Below are 22,894 nucleotides of genomic sequence, written 5' to 3' on the forward strand. Positions count from 1 at the left end.
TACATTTATCCTGATCTGTGTATTATTTGTTCACAAATTCAAGAAGCCAGTGAATATCATTATATCTCATAAGGTAAAGACTTCAGTGATTATGTGGAGCTCAGGTACCCTTTCTTTTCATATTATCTTGTTTTGATTTTAATGCTGTAATATAAGTTCACTTAGCTACTTACTGAGGTAATCTTGCATTTCCCTTGGTCTGGCCACATCTGTTAAGTCTTACATGATATCCTTCTAAGGGAGAAGTACTAGCTCTTTTTTCCGAAAGCAATGTTGAGGGTTCCGCCCTTTCTGGCCGGGCAGCACCCTCAGCAGGGGCCTGTGCCCTCTCTGCACCAGGGGTGGGGTGAGGGGTGGGGCGGGGCGGGGGGCGAGGGGCTTCATCGTAACTGTTTCTGACTGGGGTCTTCTCATGATTTGTAAAAGGTCCTGGATGAACAATTGTTTGTGCTCAGTTTGGTAGAGTTTCTGAATTGTGGCAGAGCTTTGGATCCTGCACTCAGGGGTCTTTTTTTTAAAGGGCGTTTTGCTAATGACGCAAGCAGAGCTGTTGCTGGAGGGAGGCTGGGGAGGCGAGCTGGGTGAAGAGGACAGGGCGGAGCGCAGGGAGTTAGAGCATGCAGAGCTGGCTGGGAGCCCGGTCCTGAGCCCGTGCCGAGGAGGAGTCAGCTGGGGCGGCCACGCCAGGGCCGCGCACTCTGCACGAAGTGGACCGCCAAGCTGGCGGACGAGAGGAGGCCCGGCTGGCTGGCTGGTAGATGAGACTTAGGGCCAGGCTGTTCCGAGAACCTGTCACTTCCTTCCTTTTTTTTTTTTTTTTAAATCTTTTGTAGTTTTTGTTGTTTGTTTTTTGCTTTTTATCTTTTAATTTCTCTGTTGTTAAATTGAAGGTAAGCTCAGTGTGCTTATGGACCATTGACTGCCAGGGACCCTGATGAGGACAGTCAGGTTTTGGTTGAGTTCTGTGTGCAGAGCGCCTAGAGCCACACATGGGGTGTGGAGCCCTTGAGCCCCCTAGCTTCTTGCCCCCAGTCCCTGGAGTGGCAGCGTACCCCCCGGCTGCACCCCACCGGGAGCCCTGCTTCTACCCGCCCGTGGTCAAACAGACCATGCTCCCACCTGCATCCCGTCCCGGCCCCCCACCCCAGCCCAGCTCCTTTGTTTCTGAGGGGGTGTGGGGTGCTTGAAAGGCATGATTGATTTTTTTTACAGATTTTTCTAAGTGGCGGTATTCTGAAAGGGAATTAACTAACCAAAGGGGTGGACGATACGAAATGGGACCAGGAGACACCCCTGTCCCCTTGGAGGAAGCCATAGGAATCACATCCATTACAGGGAGACTGTAGATGTTCTACTGTGCTTAATGAGCAGTTAACTTAGCCTTTTCACCTCTTTTTAAATCATGTGAATGATGTGTTGTTTTGGACATCAGTAAATACGAACTCTGCAAAGGCAGTGAGCCTTGACTTACTATTAAATCCTAAGGATTTTGTGTAAGGTTTTTTTGCAACCTGTTTAATTTTCCTCATTTAAAGGGCCCATGGTTCTGTGTCCTGGAACCAAGCAACTCCCTGATTCATATTGGATCCCCGGTATACCTGCTGGTAGTGTTTGATGGGGAAGGGTCTTTGGTTTTACATGTGTAAAAAACCTGGTCTTTTTAGGAAATGTGCAGAAAATCTTAACTCTCTTTTCTGTGCTGTATTTTGGTAGCAAGTCTTTTAATTAAGATGAGGAGGCAGAAGAGGCATTTTTAGTGAGAAGTTGCTTCTTGCTTTCATTTCTAACCAACTAAAATGTAAAAAGGCCTTCATGTTGGTGCTTTATTTTACTAATTTTGAAAGGTATGTAGAAAAGTACAGGCCTTTAAAAAGAAACATGATTGTAGTCTTTGAATTTTAACACTTTCTGCAGAGTGGAGAAACAGATGTACTGTTTTAATATATTTTGTATTTAGTAATTTAATATATTCTAGAAAGTAGACCTTTTGACATTCTTCTAGCATGATTTTCTTTTAAACTATTTTTCATTTTAAGGGCACGTAATGGAACCTGATTTTTAAAGGACCGTTTAAGTTCTGTGCTCTCTGCAGTGTTGTCTCAGGGTATATAATTTATGTTTTTAAAGCAACATTTATATGACACACATTTATAACTATTGACCGAAGAGCAAATAACCACTTGTTTTGATAACTCGGCTTTGCTTTTCACAGGTGTGGGATCCAGAATTGTTTTTTCCTCTGTGAGGATTTTAACTCTAAGGCTTTAATTCTGCTGTTTAATTTTCAGGTTCACCAGCAACGCAGCCTGAAATCTGATTTGTTTTTTTTCCTTTTCATTTTTGAGCTGGTTCTCTTTGCTGGGCTCCCTGTCTGGTCTCACTCCTGCTGCTGAGAGTCTGGGCCCCGTCAGCCAGGTCTCCCACACACCCCTTCCTCTCCTTGGGGTTCCCTACCAAGCCCACCCCCACTGTCCCCACAAGCATGCCCTTCTCTCATTGTGTTGCCGGCTGACCGTTCTTTCCTCCCGCCGCCACCTCCGGTGACTCTGTCCTGGCTGCTCTATCCCGTGTTGGCGTTGAGGATTCTACTCTGCTGCCGCGAGTCCCCTGTGCTGCGTCGTCTCACCCTTTGCTTTGACAGGTTTGACTCCGGGTTTGTTCCCCCAGGTCTCCGGCTGGCAGAGTCGCGTCTGGGTCCTGTTGTTCGCAGTCTCCCCAGGGGCGGCGCCCACGGAGGCCGGCCCGCGCCCAGGGCACTAACCAGCCCTCTGTCCCTCCCTCTCCTTTTGCAGGGCCTCTCTTGCGTGCGTCAGTGTTAGTGGTAGCGCGCCTCTTCCTCTGCTGGGAGGCGACGGCCCATCGGGCTCTGTCGCCGCTCTGGCTGGCTGTGACCTTCCTAAGCGTATTGCTAAGTGCCGCGAGCTGGCCTGGGCGGCTCGGCGCGGCGTCTGCAGCTGTGTTTGTGGGGCGCACACTAGGATTGAGGAATCAAGAGCTGAGCGAGTTGCTTTCTTCTGGGTGATCTGCTCCGTGTCTCCACCCAGCCCACCACTCTCACGTTTGCGGGCAGGGATGTTGCCTAGTTTTACCCCGTTTTCCACTTTGCACTAATCACTGTGACAGCTTTATCAGGAATATGTGTGAAGAGCAGTTGTGACATAGTTGGAAAAATGTATTCTGTGTGTGTCATCTATGTGATTCCATGCCAAGAAATGTGTTTTGAACTGTATTGTAATTTGAAGGATGTGTTAATAAATGCCTTGCACTTTCTGCTTTTGTCCGTAGCTTTTATTCTCTCTCCCACTCGGGTTTGGTCCGTCCCACGTCTTCCCCACATGAGCAGAGGCACTGGGACCATCCCTCAGTGGACGGGGGTTGTCCTGAGGCCCCCCAGACCCGCCCCCTCTGGTCAACTCTTGCCCTGATCAGGTGTCCAGTCAGTGGAAGGTCAAGGTGACTGACTTGCTCACAGTCCAGGCCTCATGAGTCTACACTGATGAAGCAGGCAGGCTCACTGTGTTTTGTTAGTTGGAAGTGGGAGACTTACATTCTCCTTTTAAACGTTCTGAAGCATCAGAACTAATCTGTAGCCATTTTTCAGAGGAAATCGGTGATCATGACACCAAAAGTGGGGAAGGTCGCTTGCCATCGCCCGGTGACTTCCTGTTTCTGTCACAAGAAGCTGCATGTGCCCATGTACCCTCGCTGTGTGCCCACCCTCCAGGCACCCTTGGCCCTTCCCAAGTTGCTTCAAACTGCTCATAACTCATGGTCTTTCTTGGAAAATACTTAAAAAATAAAGCACCCCCCAAAAAACATTGTTAAAGGAAAAGCTTGAGGAAAAAACCCCAGAGCGCCCCACACACACAAACACACCGTCACTCCCCCTGCGCTGTACAGGCTGGGCCTGGGCTGCGTCCACACGCGCCTGCCTCACTAAGGACAGAAGGAGGCCTGTCCCTAAAGGTAGCCTGAATCTTAACACCGTTCTCCCCAAGGTGTGGATGAGAACGAGCCCAGGTTTCAGGGAAGGAAGAAGAAGGTGAGAAAAGAGGCTGGTTTGGGGGAACACAGATTAAGAGGAAAGAGATGTCTCACAGAGATCAGTTCATCTGATTTAATGGAGTTTTTAAAGTACCTAGTGATTAAAGACCATTTTCTTCTATTTTAATCCATATTTCATGGATAAGTCACTGTTTTTCTACAACCCGGCCTTTGCTTGGAGTGATGGGGATCTCAAGAAGATGGACTGAAAGCGCCTGGAGATGTCGGGGGGCAAGCGGGCTTCTCTGAGTTGGGGGAGCTCCCTGTGGACGGAGCCTCTGCACCGGTGTGCCCCGTGCCCGGGGCCTGGACGGGGCTGCAGGGGGAGTGTGCGTGTCCCGGGCGCGGGGCCTCCTTGCACACCCGAGGCGCGTAGTGTGTGTGCGTCCTTCACTCCTGTGGAAGGGCCGTTCTCGCTCCGTTCTCATCTGACAGGCTCTTCCTCAAAAGCCTATCTCCTCATTTTCCAGGAAATTACTTACAGTCAAGTCTGAAGGGAAAAGCACGTCGTGCAGTTCTCTATGTGAGCGCAGTGCTTTCGAATCCTGGCTCCAAGAAGGAAAGCACGGAAAGGAACTTGTCTGCAGCTTGGGTATGGCTTCCAGACTCAAAGACTTGGTGACGCTCGAGAGCCAAGTTTCTCAGCTGCACTTCCAGCGTCACCTGAAGACGGGGTGAGAGGCGGAGACGTTGATGTTAGATCCAAACGGGGAAACAGACGCCGAGCTGGCCGTGCAGCCCCCTTCTCCCACCAAGCACCCACCTAACCCTCGGGCACACCTGTACCTGGGTGATAAAGGGGGCTTGCAGGCGGGGCGGGGTGTGGGAAGCCTCGCCCTCAAGCCTCTAGGTGAGGTGGGTGGGCCTGGCCTCCAGCGCCTGAACAAGGTCCAAGATCTGGGCAGGGGCACAGGTGGGCGAGGAGGGCAGCGGTTTGGATGGAGAACAACCCACCTGGGCCTGATCCCCGGCTTGGGTCCCCTGCTGGCGGCCTGGTGGGGCGGAGTCCTCAGGGGGGTGCGTGGGGGCCTACCTGACCAGGCCGAGCCCTGCCGCTGCGGCTTCCAGCTTTGAGCCCTGCCCGAGGGTGCAGGCCTCCTGGGATGCTCCAGCCTCGGTCACCGGGAGGGCGGAACCATGGGACCCACCCAGCACCTGCCAGCCTGAGTCCCCCAGGGCGGCCAGTCCTCAGCCCTCCATGCAGCAGACCTGGAAGGGGGCCTGTGTTTCGGTGCCACAGCCCTGGTTCTTGGTCTTGGAGACCAGGACCCCCTCCCTTTCTCAGGGCTACTTGCCTGAGGCCCGAACCCTTGGAGGAGCTACCGGGATCACGTCTCCAGGGCGCCGTCCTCCCTGTGGTCAGCCCGCACCCAGGGTCACGCCCTCTCTTAGGGCCACACCCCAAGGGTCATCCCTCCCAGGGCTACCAGCCACCCCCCACTCGGTCCCTTCTGCCGCAGGGTCCCCAGGGCTGCCCCCTTTCCCAGGGTCACAGCCCCAGAATCACATCCTTCCCCCAAGGTCAAGGCCTCCCCCAGGACCACACCAAGGCCACACCCTCCGAGTCGCCACGCCCCTAGGATCACGCCCCCCGGGTCATGCCATCCCAGCTGGCTGACCTGACACCCGTTTCTCTCCACCATCACTCTGGACATTAGGAAATGTCGTTTCCACAACATGATCGGCAAGCAGATCCAGTCAGTCCATCCTAAAGGAGATCAGTCCTGGGTGTTCATTGGAAGGAGCTTAAATTCCAATACTTTGGCCACCTGATGTGAAGAGCTGACCCGTTGGAAAAGACCCTGATGCTGGGAAAGGTTGAAGGCAGGAGAAGGGGATGACAGAGGATGAGATGGCTGGATGGCATCACCAACTTGATGGACGTGAGTTTGAGTGAACTCCGGGAGTTGGCGATGGACGGGGAGGCCTGGCGTGCTGCGGTTCATGGGGTCGAAGAGTCGGACACGACTGAGCGACTGGACTGAACCAAACAACGTGATCTGACATGGAGACAGTCCTGTGACTCCCCCTCCTCCTCGGCTGCCCCTTGCGCAGACCTGGATCATGGCCTGTGTGGACCCTTCCTGGACCCTGACCTCCTGAGCCCAACTGGCAGGCCCGCAGGGGCCCAGACGCCCCGTCCTCAGCCCGCCCCCCTGGCTGCCTCCCGCTGGGAACCGGCTCTTTGGCCGCCTTCCCAGTCCATTCCCTTCTTCTCAGGACACTTGCCTGGCATCCCAGCAGTGGGCAGCCAGGCTGGCGGGCCTGCTTTGAATTGGCAGCTGCGGACCTCAGGGCAGAGCCCAGGTGCCCGGGAGGCCCAGCTGCATCTCCCGGTCAGGCCAGGGTTGCTCTCAGGAGGCTCCCTCCCGTCTCCTCTCCTCGGTGTCCACGGCCTCTCGGGCTCCCCTTTCAGCATAAATTCTCCTGCTCCCTCACCACCCAGCCTCCCAGCCCGCCCCGCGGTGCTCCCCTACAAGGCCAGCGCCCCCCCCGGTACGGCCCCCACACAAAAGACCCGGGGCCTGCGTGGGTCTCTTCCTCTCTAGGACTTTCCCTTCTGCCCCGGACCTTTCCTTTCAGCAGCAAACGTGCAGGAAACAGCCTCCAGTGGAAAAAAGAAAATGTCCTCCCTGATCTTGTAACCACTTTAAGCAACCGATGCATAATTCTTTCCCCATTTTTGTAAAGCTCTGGTGGCTCAGACAGTAAAGAATCTGTCTGCAGTGCAGGAGACGCGGGTTCGATCCCTGAGTCAGGAAGATCCGCTGGAGGAGGGAATGGCAGCCCACTGCAGTACTCTTGCCTGGAGAATCCCCAGGACAGAGGTGCCTGGGGGGGCTACAGGTTTGTGGGGTCGAAAAGGCTGAAGCATGACACTGTCACTGAGAGAGCTGTCTCTTTTTGCTGCCTTCATGTTCTCTTTTGAAAATTCTCTCTTGAATCCACAATAATCTGGGTTTCGACCCCTGCATTTCCACAAGACTTCTCTTGCTAAGGATGTTCCTGGTACCCGTGTCACCAAGTTCAAGGATAGAGCCTCAGGACTCATCTCAGGCCATCGGCACATGTAAAGCGGTTGATGTCCCTGGTGTCCAGGGCGCCGCCTTCTCTCCATCTCTCTCCTACCCCATCCCACTCCTCTGGGCTTGCCTGGTGGTTCAGCAGGTAAAGAATCCGCCTGCAATTCGGGAGACCTGGGTTCGATCCCTGGGTCGAGGAGATCCCGGGGAGAAGGGAAAGGCTGCCCACGCCAGTATTCTGGCCTGGAGAATTCCATGGACTGTACAGTCCAAGGGGTCACAAAGAGTCAGACACGACTGAGTGACTCTCACTTCACTCACCGCCCCCTCTAGGTGGTCCTCGGAGCTGCTTCTTGGGCTCCCAGTGGGGCCTCACCTCTAGCTAAAGGCCGGAGCCCTTGGGTCTGTCCTGTCTCAGTGTCCGGGCACTCCCCGTGAACTCAGGCCATTCAGTGGCCTGAAAGGTCAGCCACGGGCCCCTGAGCACCCTCATCCTCCCGTGGACTCTCTCCTGAACTCCAGACTTGAGCCTGCGTCTCTGCTGAGACACCCAGATATCCAGCTCACACTCGGTCCAGCTGAACTCTGACCTCTGCCCTTCAGCCCCATCTCGGGACACGGCAGCTCATTTCTTGGGGGCGCCCAGATCCCGAACTCCGGCGCCCTCTCTGCCTCCCCCTCCTCTCTGACCATGGTGCACCCAGCGACCGTACCCTCCAATGCCCTTGGAATCACTCCTGTTCAGCCCGAAGCCGCCACCCCAGTGACGCCCCCAACCTCCCACCTGGATGGCCAGCCTGGGCTCCAATGGTTTCCCTGCACCCACTCTTCCCCTCCACCGGCCGTGAGCAAACATCAGCTGGAAATGTCTTCAAGGTGAAGGTCAGATGAGCCCACTCCTCTGTGGGGGGCGCTCCAGGCATTTCTCATCTCACCCAGGCTAAACCCCCCGACCACAGCCTCCAGGCCTCGGGTCTGCAGGTTTCCCGTGGGACTGCGCTCCCTCGTCCTGGCCCTGTGATGCTCTGCCTTCTGTCCACGGACATTGTTTCGGCCTCTCCACGCTCAGGCCTCTGTGGAGGCGGCCACCTTCCGATTGCTGTCTCTGAATGATCTCTCCTTTCCCTTGCTTCCATCATTGTACTCCCCTTACACTGTTACTCTCCTGGGAGTTTTTGCCCCGCTTTCTTCTTTCTTACAATGTCCAGCAGTTTCAGATTGTACTTGAGATACTTTGAACACATTTTTGGGAGCCTGAATTTTGTTGTCCTGACATTTAAAGAATGCTCATTTTTATTCTGGAGGCAGCCAGCCTAAGGGCCTGGTGTCTGAGCTCTGGTCTCATGAGCCTCTTGAGACCTGGTTTCCAGCTTGGTTCGGCCCATCTCGGATGGCCCTTGCTCGGGGTTCCTGTGGCCGGGGGTCTCACACGGGCCACCAGCACGTTCTGCGACATTTCCGCTGGGTCAGGTCTGAACCCTCTGAAAGCTCCCGGGGACCCTCTGCACAGGTTTGGAGTTCCTCCTGTGGGTAGCTCTGTCCTCCCCAGAATCCTGGTCCCACAAATCCCAGTCTGCCCAGCCCAGCAGAACTGGGTCCATGCCTCTGCACTGAGGTCTGGAAAGTTCCTCCAGGCAGAAAGCCTGGGGGTCCTGGAGCCGACCTGTATGGTGACAGCCGGGGTGCCTGTGTCCAGTGCCTGGAAGAGACACCAGGTACATTTTTCCCTGCCTCACACCTGTCAAGGGGCACAGCCAGGCGGTCTGTGGTTGTCCCTTTGGGGTTAGAAGCAGAGCTCCTATCCTGTTGGCTTATCTCTGTAGACTTTATCACTGGGAGACCCAGGTTCAGTCCCTTGGTCGGGAAGATCCCCTGAAAAAGGGCATGGTAGCCCACTCTAGTATTCCTGCCTGGAGAATCCCATGGACAGAGGAGCCTGGCAGGCTACAGTCGCAGAGCCACACGCAACGGAGCGACTAATACACACACAATAGCGCATCCCTTTTGCTTATTTTGCTGATTGCGTGCCCACCTTCACTCTGTAAGTATGTTCTAGAAAGGAAGGGCATGTTTTCTGATTTTTCCCTGATGTATCTGGAGGGCCCAGGATTGTTCTTGTGACTCCACAGCTGTTTAGTTCATAAGTGAACAGGTAGGACTTGTCCCCAGGTGGTACCCCAGGGGCGCCTTGGAATTCAGGGGTCCCGACTTGGGCAGGAGCGGTAGAGCTAAGCTGGGGTCCCGCCACCCACAGACACGTCTTCCCATGTTCAGGGCCCAGAAACCGACGTGGCCTGAGGCCCAGGGACCAAGCAAAGCTGTCAGCCCTTCAGTAGAAAGCAGGTGATTTCTGAGACGGCCGGTGGGGAATCGACGTATGAAGGGCCCTCTGGTCACACTGGACGTCAGTGACTTCTGGGCCTCAGCTTCCACACTCCTCCTCCTGGATTTCATGGTGACTTGTAAACCCCAGGTTTCAGGTTAAAAAAGCATTTTTAATATATGTATGCAAATTTCCATACTGATTTTTATAAAACATGGCCTTATATCTCTTGTCCTTTGTGAAACAAATTTCAGGTTCTCTAGAGAAGACAGATATCTATGGGCTTCCTTGGTGACCCAGTGCTCAAGAATCTGCCTGCCAATGTAGGGGACATGGGTTCAATCCCTGGTCCAGGAAGACCCCACATGCTGCTGACCAATTAAGGCTGGGCCACAACTACTGAGCCTGCGTCTAGAGTCTGGGAGACTCTGCAACGAGAGTCTACTCTGCAACGAGAGAAGCCACTGCTGTGAGAGGCCCGTGTCTTGCAGCGAAGAGTAGTCCTTGCTCACTGCAGCTACAGAAAGTCCTCGCCTCGCAACGAAGACCCAGCACAACCTAGAATAAAAGAAAAGGGAACAACACCTGCAGTGAGCTGAGCACACTGATTGTGAGGTCCTTCTTTCACCCTCGACGTCTCTGAGATGGGGTGTGTCTGACACTTCTCATGGAGGCACTCGGGACACAGTTGCACACGTTGTTAATCTCGAAGGCGTCATCAGACAGCAGCAGGCCTTGACATTTCAGCAAACCACCACTGAGGAAGGACTGTGTTGTTCAACTAAGTCATGTCTGACTTTTTGCGACCCATGGACTGCAACACTCCAGCCTTCCCTGTCTTTCACCATCTCCCAAAGTTTGCTCAAACCCATGTCCATTATGTCAGTGATGCCATCCACCCATCTCATCCTCTGTTGTCCCCTTCTCCTCAATCTTTCCCAGCCTCAGAGTCTTTTCCAATGAGTTGGCCCTTTGCTTCAGGTGGCTAGAATATTGGAGCTTCAGCTTCAGTCCTTCCAATGAATATTTGGTGTCGATTTCCTTTAGAATTGTCTGATTTCATCTCCTTGCACTTCAAGGGACTCTCAAGGTCTTCTCCAACACCACAATTTGAAAGCATCAATTCTTCCGTAAACAGCCTTCTTAATATCCAACTCTCACATCCACACATGACTATTAGAAAAACCACAGCTTTGACTGTGTGGACCTTCGTCAGCAAAGTGAAGTCTCTGCTTTTCAATATGCTGTCTAGGCTGGTCATAGCTTTCCTTCCAAGGTGGGGTGGAAACCCCTGCCTGTGCCCCCACAGGTAAGTTAGGCAGCTTCGATCGGATAACACGTGTAAGAGCTGCTGTCCGCCGGACACTTGTAAGTGCTGGGCGCCTGCACTGTGCACCATGTCACTTGTAATCTATAGCACACGCACTCCGGTGTCTAACGTGCGTTGTCAACTCATGTCAGCGACTGCTGGGTCCGAGTGGAGGGCACACTGTGTGCCTCAGTTGTCAGGTTAATGCCATGAAGTCTTATGAAGACACACAAGAAGCTCATGGGGAATTCGGAGCTTTGGAAATCCCGCTTTGGGGTTGAAGATACAGAATCTTACTAAGGGTGGCCCCAGGCGCGGCTGGAAGGGCGGGGCAGGGCGGGGTGGGGAGGGGCTCCCGCCCCCCTTGAGGCTCCTCCCCTCCGCTTTACCGGTCCCCCCCGAGCCCCCATGTGTCCCAGCGTCAGTGCCCTCTCTGCTCCATTCCTCTCCAGACCGGTCCTCAGAGGAGCTGTTGCTGATGTGAGGACCGGACAGCCTGCATTCCCTGGGGGCGCGGCGTTTCTCTACAGGGGGACGGCTGACTTCCGCTCTGCCGGCAGAATCCGGAATCTGGCTGCCACCCCCTGCCCCCTCCGCCCCCCCCACCAACCCCGAGTCCCCGCCGCTCGCGCAGACACACGTGTGCACACACACAACTCAGGCAGCATACTTGCAGACATGCCCACACACCAGTCACAGAGCACACGCTCAGACCCACACACACGTACGCACACGAGTACACTCACGCTCAGACGCACACGCTCACACATACGTACACTACGAGTACACTCACATGCTCAGACCCGCATGTTCCTAAGTATGTACATTCACGCTCACAGGAACACACGAAGACACACTCTCAGACCACACACTCCCATATATGCACACTCACGAGTACACACACATTCAGACCCACACGCTCACATGTACACTCGCGTACACGAACATGCTCAGACCCACATGCTCACACACATGCACACTCATGAGTACACACATATGCCTGCGTGCGCAGCCACACCCTCAAACACTGTCATGATACCAGTGTGTTGAGCTGTGTATCTGCACCTTACTAGGGTCAGGGCAAACAGCAGGGCCTTGCCCTGGGGGTGTCTGTCTGCCCTGGAGGGGTCTATCTGCCCTGGGTGTGTCTGTCTGCCCTGAGGGGTGTCTGTTTGTCCTGAAGGGCGTCTGTCTGCCCTGGGGGGTGTCTCTCTGCTTTGGGGTGTCTGTCTGCCCTGGGGGATGTCTGTCCATCCTGGGGTGTGTGCCTGCCCTGGGGGAAGTCTGTGTGCCCTGGGGAGATCTGCGAACCTGGGGACTGAAGTCATGGCTGGCAGGAGGGCCAGGAGGCCCCTTGGCCTGTACCCTTGAGGAGCAAGGGCCCAGGCGTGTACCCCCACCTCCCAGGGCTCAGTGGGGAGGCTGGCCCCCGGCCTGGGGTCAGGGGGTCCACCTGGAAGAGGCTGAGGCTGGGAAGGCTGTGCCCTGCTTGGCACATTTGCGGACAAAGTATTTTTAAACTCATTTCCTTGACCTAAAAAGGCTCTTTTGGGACTGAACACCTAGTCTTTGGGACAGATCCTGACACCGCCTATAAATAGCTTGGAGCACCCAGGGAGGAGGTGATGGCGTCCAGGGGCCCCGGTGTGAGGTCTCACACGGGGGTGCCCAGGGTAGATTTCCTTTATTTTTTCACTATTGTACTTCATTTATTCACTTGTCTTTTGGCTGTGCCGGGCCTTCCTTGCTGCTCACACATGGGCTGTCTCCAGGTGCGGCGCGCGGGCTTCTCCTTGCGGAGTGTGGGCTCCAGGCGCATGCGCGCGGTGGCCAGTGGGCGGCTCCGCGGCTCCTGCGATCCTCCCGGACCGGGACCGAGCTCGCGTCCCTGGCGTTGGACTGCTAGTGAAATCCCCGGGGTGTTTTGAATCGCAGAACCAGAAGAGACGAAACGGAGCCAGGCCCGCAAGGGCCTCCCAGGGCAGGACGAGGGGCTGCAGGGAAGAGGGCAGCCTGGCCGCACCGGCGGGACCTGAGTTCCTGGAATTTACAAACCCGCTCCCTCTCTCAGCGATGGAAGTGTGTTCCTTACACGGAACTAGGAGAAAGGAGCACGTCTACGTATATCCGCAGAGCTCCTCACACCCCGGCCTGTGCCGGCTGTGTTCCGGAGTCCCCGTCCCAGTGGCGCCCGAGACCCCCCACCGTGGGGCTTCCCCTGCCTGTCTTGGCCACCTGCCCCCTTGGGGCGCTGGGGCTTCTTGGCTGAGGGCGGGCAGTGCTCCTCAGATGCCCCTGGGCCCACCCTGGCTGCCTCAGTTTCCCTTCTTACCCTCGGTGCTGCTTCCTCGTGGGCGGGGCAGCAGCCAGGAGGGGACAGTGGGGATCTGGGGCTGCAGTGAGAGCCGGCCCGTGAGGGGGCAGAGAGCTTGGGGCTGCCTGGAGGAGGTGCCTCTCCCTCCTAGGGTGCAGGGCAGTCACTTGAAAGCTGCTGCAGCCCAGGCCATCCTGAGGTCAGTGGCTCCCTCAGTTCAGTTCAGCTGGTCAGCTGTGTCCTACTCTTTGTGACCCCATGGTCTGCAGCACGCCGGGCTTCCCTGTACTTCACCAACTCCCAGAGCTTACTCAAACTCATGTCCATCAAGTCGGTGATGCCATCCAACCGTCACATCCTCTGTCGCCCCCTTTTCCTCCCACCTTCAATCCCTCCCAGCATCAGGATCTTTTCCAAAGAGTCAGTTCTTCACATCAGGTGGCCAAAGTATTGAAGTTTCAGCTTCAGCATCAGTCCTTCCAATGAATATTCAGGACTGATTTCCTTTAGGATGGACTGGTTGGATCTCCTTGCAGTCCAAGGGACTCTCAAGAGTCTTCTCCAACACCACAGTTCAAAGGAATCAGTTCTTCGACACTCAGCTTTCTTTGTAGTCCAACTCTCCCATCCATACATGACCACTGGAAAAACCATAGCTTTGATTACATGGACCTTTGTTGGCAAAGTAATGTCTCTGCATTTTAATACGCTGTCTAAGTTGCACTCAATATGCCAGCAAATTTGGAAAACTCAGCAGTGGCCACAGGACTGGAAAAGGTCAGTTTTCATTCCAATCCCAAAGAAAGGCAATGCCAAAGAATGCTCAAACTACCACACAATTGCACTCATCTCACATGCTAGTAAAGTAATGCTCAAAATTCTCCAAGCCAGACTTCAGCAATATGTGAACCGTGAACTTTCTGATGTTCAAGCTGGTTTTAGAAAAGGCAGAGGAACCAGAGATCAAATTGCCAACATCTGCTGGATCATGGAAAAAGCAAGAGAGCTCCAGAAAAACATCTATTTCTGCTTTATTAACTATGCCAAAGCCTTTGACTGTGTGGATCACAATAAATTGTGGAAAATTCTGAGAGAGATGGGAATACCAGACCACCTGACCTGCCTCTTGAGAAATCTGTATGCAGGTCAGGAAGCAACAGTTAGAACTGGACATGGAAAAACAGACTGGTTCCAAATAGGAAAAGGAGTACGTCAAGGCTGTATATTTTCACCCTGCTTATTTAACTTATATGCAGAGCACATCATGAGAAACGCTAGACTGGAAGAAACACAAGCTGGAATCAAGATTGCCGGGAGAAATATCAATAACCTCAGATATGCAGATGACACCACCCTTATGGCAGAAAGTGAAGAGGAACTAAAAAGCCTCTTGATGAAAGTGAAAGAGGAGAGTGAAAAAGTTGGCTTAAAGCTCAACATTCAGAAAAGGAAGATCATGGCATCCGGTCCCATCACTTCATGGGAAATAGATGGGGAAACAGTGGAAACAGTGTCAGACTTAATTTTTTTGGGCTCCAAAATCACTGCAGATGGTGACTGCAGCCATGAAATTAAAAGATGCTTCCTCCTTGGAAGAAAAGTTATGACCAACCTAGATAGCATATTCAAAAGCACATTCAAATTCATATTACTTTGCCGACTAAGGTCCGTCTAGTCAAGGCTATGGTTTTTCCTGTGGTCATGTATGGATGTGAGAGTTGGAATGTGAAGAAAGCTGAGTGCTAAAGAATTGATGCTTTTGAACTGTGGTGTTGGAGAAGACTCTTGAGAGTCCCTTGGACTGCAAGGAGATCCAACCAGTCCATTTTGAAGGAGATCAGCCCTGGGATTTCTTTGGAAGGAATGATGCTAAAGCTGAAACTCCAGTACTTTGGCCACCTCATGGGAAGAGTTGACTCACTGGAAAAGACTCTGATGCTGGGAGGGATTGGGGGCAGGAGGAGAAGGGGACGACAGAGGATGAGATGGCTGGATGGCATCACGGACTCGATGGACGTGAGTCTGAGTGAACTCCGGGAGATGGTGATGGACAGGGAGGCCTGGCGTGCTGCTATTCATGGGGTCGCAAAGAGTCGGACACGACTGAGTGACTGGACTAAACTGAACTGAGGTTGGTCATAGATTTTCTTCCAAGGAGCAAGCGTCTTTTAATTTCATGGCTGCAGTCACACCTGCAGTGATTTTGGAGCCCAGGGGAAAGTCTGTCACCATTTCCACTGTTTCTCCATCTATTCGCCATGAAGTGATGGGACCGGATGCCATGATCTTCGTTCTTTGTATGTTGAGCTTTAAGCCAACTTTTTCACTCTCCTCTTTCACTTTCATCAAGAGGCTCTTTAGTTCTTTGCTTTCTGTCATTAGGGTGGTGTCATCTGTGTGTCTGAGGTTATTGATATTTCTCCCGGCAATCTTGATTCCAGCTTGTGCTTCATCCAGCCTGGCATTTTGCATGAAGTAATCTGCATATATGTTAAATAAGCAGAGTGACGACAGCAACATACAGCCTTGATGTGCTCCTTTTCCGATCTGCAATCCTTACGATTATACGGTGGAAGTGACAAATAGATTCAAAGGATTAGATCTGATAGAGTGCCTGAAGAACTATGGATGGAGGTTCGTGACATTGTACAGGAGGCAGTGATCAAGACCATCCCCAAGAAAAAGAAATGCAAAAAGGCAAAACAGTTGTCTGAGGGGGTCTTACAAATAGCTGAGAAAAGAGAAACTAAAGGCAAAGGAGAAAAGGAAAGATATACCCATCTGAATGCAGAGTTCCAAAGAATAGCAAGGAGAGATAAGAAAGCCTTCCTCAGTGATCATTGCAAAGAAATAGAGGAAAACAACAGAATGAGAAAGACTAGAGATCTCTTCAAGAAAATTAGAGACACCAAGGGAACATTTCATGCAAAGTTGGGCTCAATAAAGGACAGAAATAGTATGGACCTAACAGAAGCAGAAGATACTAAGAAGAGGTGGCAAAAATACACAGAAGAACTATACAAAAAAAGATATCCATTACCCAGATATCCATGATGGTATGATCACTCACCTAGAGCCAGACATCCTGGAATGTGAAGTCAAGTGGGCCTTAGAAAGCATCACTACGAACAAAGCTAGCAGAGGTGATGGAATTCCAGTTGAGCTCTTTCAAATCCTAAAAGATGATGCTGTGAAAGTTCTGGACTCAGTATGCCAGCAAATCTGGAAAACTCAGCAGTGGCCACAGGACTGGAAAAGGTCAGTTTTCATTCCAATCCCAAAGAAAGGCAACACCAAAGAATGCTCAAACTACTGCACAATTGCACTCATCTCACATGCTAGTAAAGTAATGCTCAAAATTCTCCAAGCCAGGCTTCAGCAGTACGTGAACCGAGAACTTCTAGATGTTCAAGCTGGATTAGAAAAGGCAGAGGAACCAGAGATCAAATTACCAACATCTGTTGGATCATGGAAAAAGGGAGAGAGTTCCAGAAAAACAGCTACCTCTGCTTTATCAACTATGCCAAAGCCTTCAGCTGTATGGACCACAACACACTGTGGAAAATCCTTAAAGTGGCTCCCTGGGCGTGGATAAACAGGAGGGCGAAGGTGGTGTGCACTGCAGGCTGCGGGGGGTGGCGGTGGCGACGATGACCACATGGCGGGTGTGGGGGGAGTGGGCTGCTTGTGTGGACGCACCACAGGCTAGTCAGTCGTGATGCTCAGCATGTTCCAGCAGGGAAGGAGTTCTGGGCACGTGGTCAGCGTCGGTCTGCCAGGCTTTTCCTTTCTTCTTGAACGTCTTCCTTGGAGAAGAGAAAGGGCTGAAAAGATGTGTTCCTGACAGCAGTGGCCGCGCTAGGCTATTTGCGGGAGGGACCGGCTGTGGATGAGGACCAGGGGCTCCTCCCACCCCAGTCGCGCACCAGCCAGCCCTGGGTTCGGGGGAGAGGGGTTCTCTTAGTGCCTCTGGCCCCTGCACGCAGCCACAGGGGACGCTGGCGCAGGGCAGATGGCTCAATCCCTTTCCACTGAGAATGTCGTCCATGCAGGGACGGTCCCCGGGGAGGCCACCCAAGGGAAGGGTTCTGGGGGGGTCTGTCCCTCAGGAGACAGCTGGCGATGGCTCAGGATCTCCACGGGGCCGACCCTGAAGGCTGGTTCACAGAGACTCAGACTCCTTCATCTGGAATTTTCCAGGACTGCAAGGTCATTCTTTTTCTTGAGTGAAGACAGTGTGGCCGAGTCCAGGTGAGGCCCGTGCCTGGGAGGCGTGGTCCAGCCTCAGAGCAGGCATGTTTCTGAGGCGGAGGGGTCCCAGTGTCCCCCACCCCGTCTCCCCAAGGATGGAGCAGAGAGGGGGGTTAATGCCCCCGGACAAAGGGCCACGGCGGGGCAGAGCCCAGCATCCCCCGTCCTGGTGGGAGCAGAGCGCTGTGACCGTGGTCAGTGTCTGTGGCCCTTGCTTCCTACCAGCTTTGCACAGGCCATCTGCTCAGCCCATGGCCTTGGGGACTCCTTTCCAGGCTCTGGGAGCCCCGCGAGGGTCCACATGCCCAGGAACCCAGACCCTCAGGAGCAGGGCCTGGTGGGTCGTACCCCTGGCTGCGGGCCTTGCTCTGAAGGTGCTGCAGCAGGGCGGGACTCAGGGCCCCCAGTCCTGGGAACCCTCAGCCCCATTGAAGGGAGACGAAGGGTCTGAGCCTGGAACAGCCCCGAGGGCCCCGCCCTGCCCCGCCCTGCCCCGCCGCCCGCGTTTCCAGCCTCCGCTTTTTCCAACACGGTCACCTTCTCCCCTTTCCTTTTGTGACCCCTGATATCCTTCAGAGCACCCGCCCCGGCCCGGGGCTCAGGGGCGGCGTGAACGGCTGGCCTTCAGCTGGGGCCACTGAGTGTAGGGTGGGGTGGGGGTGCTTCCGGCTTCACCCCGACACGGCAGCTCTCCCCAGGGCCTGCCTGGCCGCCGCCGCCCTCTCCTTGAAGGTGCGTTCGACGTTCGCGGTGCTCACGCCCCAGCCGGCCGGCTCAGCCCTGCTGGCTCCTCCTGGCCACCAGCCCGAGTTCCGCGCCGTGACCAGCAGAGGGCGCTCGGACTCCACGCAGCGCGTCCGTCCCGCCCGCCCGCCGCCCTGCCGATGCTGGACCCGGGGGAAGCTTGGGCGGAGAGGAGGCTGCTCCCGACGACGCACGGCGCTGCCTGACCCAGCACAGCCGCCGCTCCGCTGCCCGGGGCTGTGGCCGGGGGGACGAGAGGCCGCCCGGGAGTCCCGGCGCTAAGTGGAGGGGCCCGCACCCTCGGGAGGCGTCCACGGGAGGGGCAGTGGCCGCCCAGCGCCGGAAGCGACGGGGCGCTGACCCTCAGAAGGATGCTGTCTTGTCCTACGGAGGCTGCGGAATAACAGCGCCCTCAGCGACAAGTCGCAAGGGAGCGGATAGGCCGGTCTCCACCCGGCCACCCCGAGCTGAGGCCTGCGCTTCAGGGCTCTGACACAGCGCCCCCCACCCCAGCCCCCAATCCTGCCTCTGCCGGAGATCCTGTTTCCTGGGCTCCTGTCTGTTGGTCTGGCTCGAGGGTTTCAGCTGGGATGCTGATGACATGGACCAGCTGGGTGACAGACACAGGGACCCAGAGCCCAAAGCTCCTTTCGAAGACACAGGGCTGGTTTCCCTGTCTTCTGGCTGCCTGGCTCAGAGAGGGAAGCCTTGAGCCTTCCTGGGGTGTGGAGAAGGGGGAGCTCCCCGCCTGGCGTCCAGCAGAAAAGGTGTCCCCCTCCCCTGGAGGCAGACACACAGGCCCCGGGACCCAGAGTAGAAGGTTCTGTTTACCAAGCAGCTCGGTCAGATGGGGGAGCCCTTGGATTTTTGGCATCATATTTCTTCAGTTTATCTTTTGGGATTTCTGGGTCCTCTTATCTAAACCAGTCTCCCCCTTCTGAGAACATAGCTGCCCTCATCCTGGAAACCAAAGATCCCACTGAACACCCAAACCTTCACACAGTTCCCCGGTCTCCTCACTGCGGCCCAGAGCCTGTGTACAGAGGTGTGGATCGCTGTCAGTTTCTTCTTCATCTCAGAAAATCAAAGCTCAGCCAAGAAAAGCCAAGAGGGTTACCTCCAAATGCAGGCTCCCTAGTTTCTCAGCCGGGGTGGTTTTCACCGGGTGGGGTGAAGCCTGCGTGGCTTCTCGCGTCTGCCCTCGGGTCTGTCTCCAGTTTATCTCCAGACTGGCATCAACTTCACCTGTTACAGCAGCAGGTCTTCCTGGATTTGTTACACAGCAGGGAGCATGGCAGCCTTTGGACCCCAACAGAAGGTGCACTGTGCTGGCCACACCCCAGAATCCCAGTGCACCCCGCTGCCGCCCCCCACCTCCATCGCGTGAGTGACAGTGTCAGTCACTCAGTTGTGTCCGACTCTTTGTGACCCTAGTGACTGTAGCCCACCAGGCTCCTCTGTCCACGGGATTCTGTAGGCAAGAGTACTGGAGTGGGTTGCCATGCCCTCCTCCAGGGGATCTTCCCAGCCCAGGGATTGAACCCGAGTCTCCTGCATTTGCAGGCAGATTCTTTACTGTCTGAGCCACCAGGGTTTCCACGTGAGGTTTGCAAAGACCCAGAGAGCACACAGTCCCGGCTCTGCGGGTCGTGTGGCCTCCAGTGCAGCTTCTCAGCCGTGAGGGCCCTGGGTGGGAGAAGGCGGCAGCAGGCAGAGGAGTGAGCCGGGCGGGGGAGGTGCAGGGCACTGAGGGTCCGGGAGACACCTACTGGTTGGAAACTGAGTAATGAGTCTGATAGAATTTTCACATATGAAATTTTCTTTAGCTGTTTTGTTTTCAACCACTTAACGTAGAAAACCCCATCTCAGCTCCCGGGCTGCATAAACACAGGCCGCTGGCCAGATTTGTCCCTGGGGCCGAGGATGGCTGATAAGAAATCCTATGAAGGTCACTTCCCTGGGCCTCTCCACCCCTTCGAGTGGACTGTTCTTTCACAAGGATGGACTGGCCACTTCTCTGCGTCACTGGGGAACCCAGCTCCTCCCCACCACCCCCGCCCCAGGCCTGGAGCTGGCTCACGGGCAGGCCCTGTGTTGACTTCTTGCCACATCTTGCAGCCGGCCAGCATTCTTTGCGTGTCAGCCCACTCCATGCGGAGGTGGCGCTGACAGCCAGGGGTCTCCACCAGGGGAGGAGGGGCCTGTCTCTCCCAGCGCCCCGCTGGCCGCTTGCTCAGATGGATGGGCTCTGGCTTGGTCCCAGGACCCGGCCCTCCCCTCCCCGGATGGGTCTGCAGCGTGCGCGCTCCATGAAGTGTTTGCTTTCACGTTTTGGGGACACCGTGGTGGAAGAATGCATGAGCCGCGGGTGACAGGAGGGGACAGGGGTCCTCCCACAGAACAGACATGGCACAGGGTCTCTGTGACTTCTTTAATTTTTCAAACAATAGAGCACAAAGACAGTAGGTTCAAGTACATTCGGATACGCGTGTTTGACAAACAGACGTGCATTTAGCCACAAGGGAGGCGGGCAGCAAGACCACACACACATCTGGCACCAACGGTCGGTCGGTCCCGTCACCCCCCACCATGGAGAAGCGGGCCCTGGGCTGGCGTCAGCCTGCGGTGATCCTTGCCGGGTGCTTGGTCTGTCTACATGGTGGAGGTGGAAAAGAGAGTTCTCACCAAGAAGCTGGGAAGGGCCTGGAAAGGTGGGACCCCCGAGGGGCAGGACCACCTCGCCCAGCCAGGAGGGGGCCTGACCTCTCTCTTACCGCTAATGAGTCGAGGGGTCACCCAGGCCCAAGCCCACGGTGTGCCCAGTTAACTGAACACTCAGACTTGAACAGTCACCAGAGCAGAAACTCCCAGACTCAGCAGGGCTTGCAACCTGGCTGACCCCCTGGAGACCAAGAAGAACCAGGGACCGCTCCTCCCTGGACGGTGAGCCCTGGCCCCCAGCCCTGTCCATCGGGGCCCTGGCCTCCTGAAAAAGCCACGTCTCACCAGACCTGGAGCACAGAGGCCCCCGGGGGCCTCAGGAGTGGCTTTCCCAGACCCTGCCCTGGTGGAGCGGAGGGGGGCCCAGGTCATCGGCTTCAGTCCCGCGCCCCTCGCCCCAGGCCAGCCTCCAGACACGCTTCATCCACTGAGAAGCCCTGGGGCCCACACGGCCCACTTGCCCAAAGCTGGGCCTGTACGGGCTCACACCAGGGCTGGTAGTGCCCAGTGTGACCGCGGTCTTCACTGGACAGAAGCCCCTGGAGTGACCCGCCGGGGTGGCCAAGCAGCAGGCGTGGGGCACCAGCCACTCATGGAAGGAGGGCTGTGACCTGGGGACAAAGGTCCTCACCTGGCACCACTCAAGACAGCTTGGAGACCTGGTGTGGCCCGAAGACCCCAGCACCCCCAGGCTCTAGGGGTCTGTGGGCAAGGCGGGAAGGCCAGTGGCCACACCGAGCAGGCGGGGAGCATGTGGGTATTGTGTGGCCCTCTCCTTGGGGACCCTTCTGAAAAGGGCACCCCAGGACTTCAGAAAGCAGTGAAGGACTTTCTCCCTGCAAGGCCGGGGCGGGGCACTCCAATCTGGGGCCACCAAGCTGGGGGGAGCAGAGTCAGCCACGGCACCACGGAGCCTGGGGAGGAAGTTCCGGGTGACCGAGCCCCTCCGGACGGGTTAGCCTGTGGGGAGGCGAGGGCTGGCCGGTACCCAGCTCGGCACCGCCATCCTTGGAGTAGAGCAACTTTCACACAATAAATACAAACAGAGCTGAGGTTTCTCCAGTGACCAAAACAAACAAGTCAATTTGGTTACCTGCTTTGGTTACCTAAGCAAGCTGATCTGAACTCGTTTGAGCAAAACATCTAAAGACTATACGGGGAGCTCCTGTTAGCACTAGGTTCCCAAACAAAGAAGCCAAAAAGCAAAGAAAACGGGCTGCAACAGGGATTCTCAGTGATTATACACTAACCAGTCTGTGCGCGGCACATTTTATTTCTATAAAACTATTACAAAATATTCAAAAATACATTTTAGTAAATTTACAGCAGTTATTTCTCAACTTATTAATGCAAAAACATCCTTTGTTTTTCTCTGTACAAACTACAGGCTCCATCCTTGTGGGCTCATCACTATGTGCGCTTTTAAAAAATATTATTTTCTAATAAATTCTTTGAAGTTAAAAATAAGAGTTCTTCCAGTTTGTCCAAGAAAAAAAAAAGTTATGTGTGAGTAAGTGAGTGTGTAACAGTCTTGACTTCCAAGAATGTGGCCAAAATGGTGATGACAAAGCAAATATTAAACCCAGAAGACAATACAGGAGATGGCTGTGACATTGGAAGCTAGTTAAATTAAAATAATATATTTTTATATTTTACACTATTTCAAAAATGAAATGTAATTCAGTTAAGTATTGATCTCTCAAAAATCTAATTTACAATTCTGCGTATAAAAATATAATTTGTGGACCCCCATGAAGCTTGTTTTAGTTTACACTTGCCGAAAAGCAGGAGCATTGCAAAGGAGGGGTGGAGAGGACAGAATTCTGCTTTCTGAAAGTCAGGACGAGGGGCATGTAGAAAAATAGACTCTGAGCGGGTGGCTTGGCCTCACAAAATAATCTTTCCCCCTGTGAGTACAGTTCACATGATAATAAATTATCCAGGAAACAAACTATTTAAGGCTCTTGAAGGTCCGGTTCATATTATTTTAAAACATCTATTCATACCAAACAAATAAATAGCCAGGAGAGGTGAAAAAAAAAATAACCAAAATTAAAACAAGAATCAAAAAATTCAAAAAAATATATATATATAAACTAAAGACGACGACAGAATTTCTCGGGGTCTTTGATTCCTTATAGTCTACTTTGGACGGTCCTACTTTA

At 54.3% G+C, this 22,894-nt stretch overlaps 2 long non-coding RNA genes across 2 annotated transcripts; both read left to right on the forward strand.

Moving 5' to 3' along the window:
- Nucleotides 1–4,514: 4,514 nt before the first annotated feature.
- Nucleotides 4,515–6,776, forward strand: LOC138438997 (uncharacterized). Its single transcript, XR_011256525.1, has 2 exons — nucleotides 4,515–4,718; nucleotides 5,703–6,776. It is a non-coding gene; the product is annotated as an uncharacterized lncRNA (long non-coding RNA).
- A 1,678-nt stretch (nucleotides 6,777–8,454) lies between these two features.
- LOC138438996 (uncharacterized) lies at nucleotides 8,455–10,436 on the forward strand. The gene is made up of 2 exons (XR_011256524.1): nucleotides 8,455–9,547; nucleotides 9,645–10,436. It is a non-coding gene; the product is annotated as an uncharacterized lncRNA (long non-coding RNA).
- The last annotated feature ends 12,458 nt before the right edge of the window (nucleotides 10,437–22,894 follow it).

The sequence above is a fragment of the Ovis canadensis genome, chromosome 4 (genome assembly GCF_042477335.2).
Source record: "Ovis canadensis isolate MfBH-ARS-UI-01 breed Bighorn chromosome 4, ARS-UI_OviCan_v2, whole genome shotgun sequence".
NCBI lineage: Eukaryota > Metazoa > Chordata > Mammalia > Artiodactyla > Bovidae > Ovis > Ovis canadensis.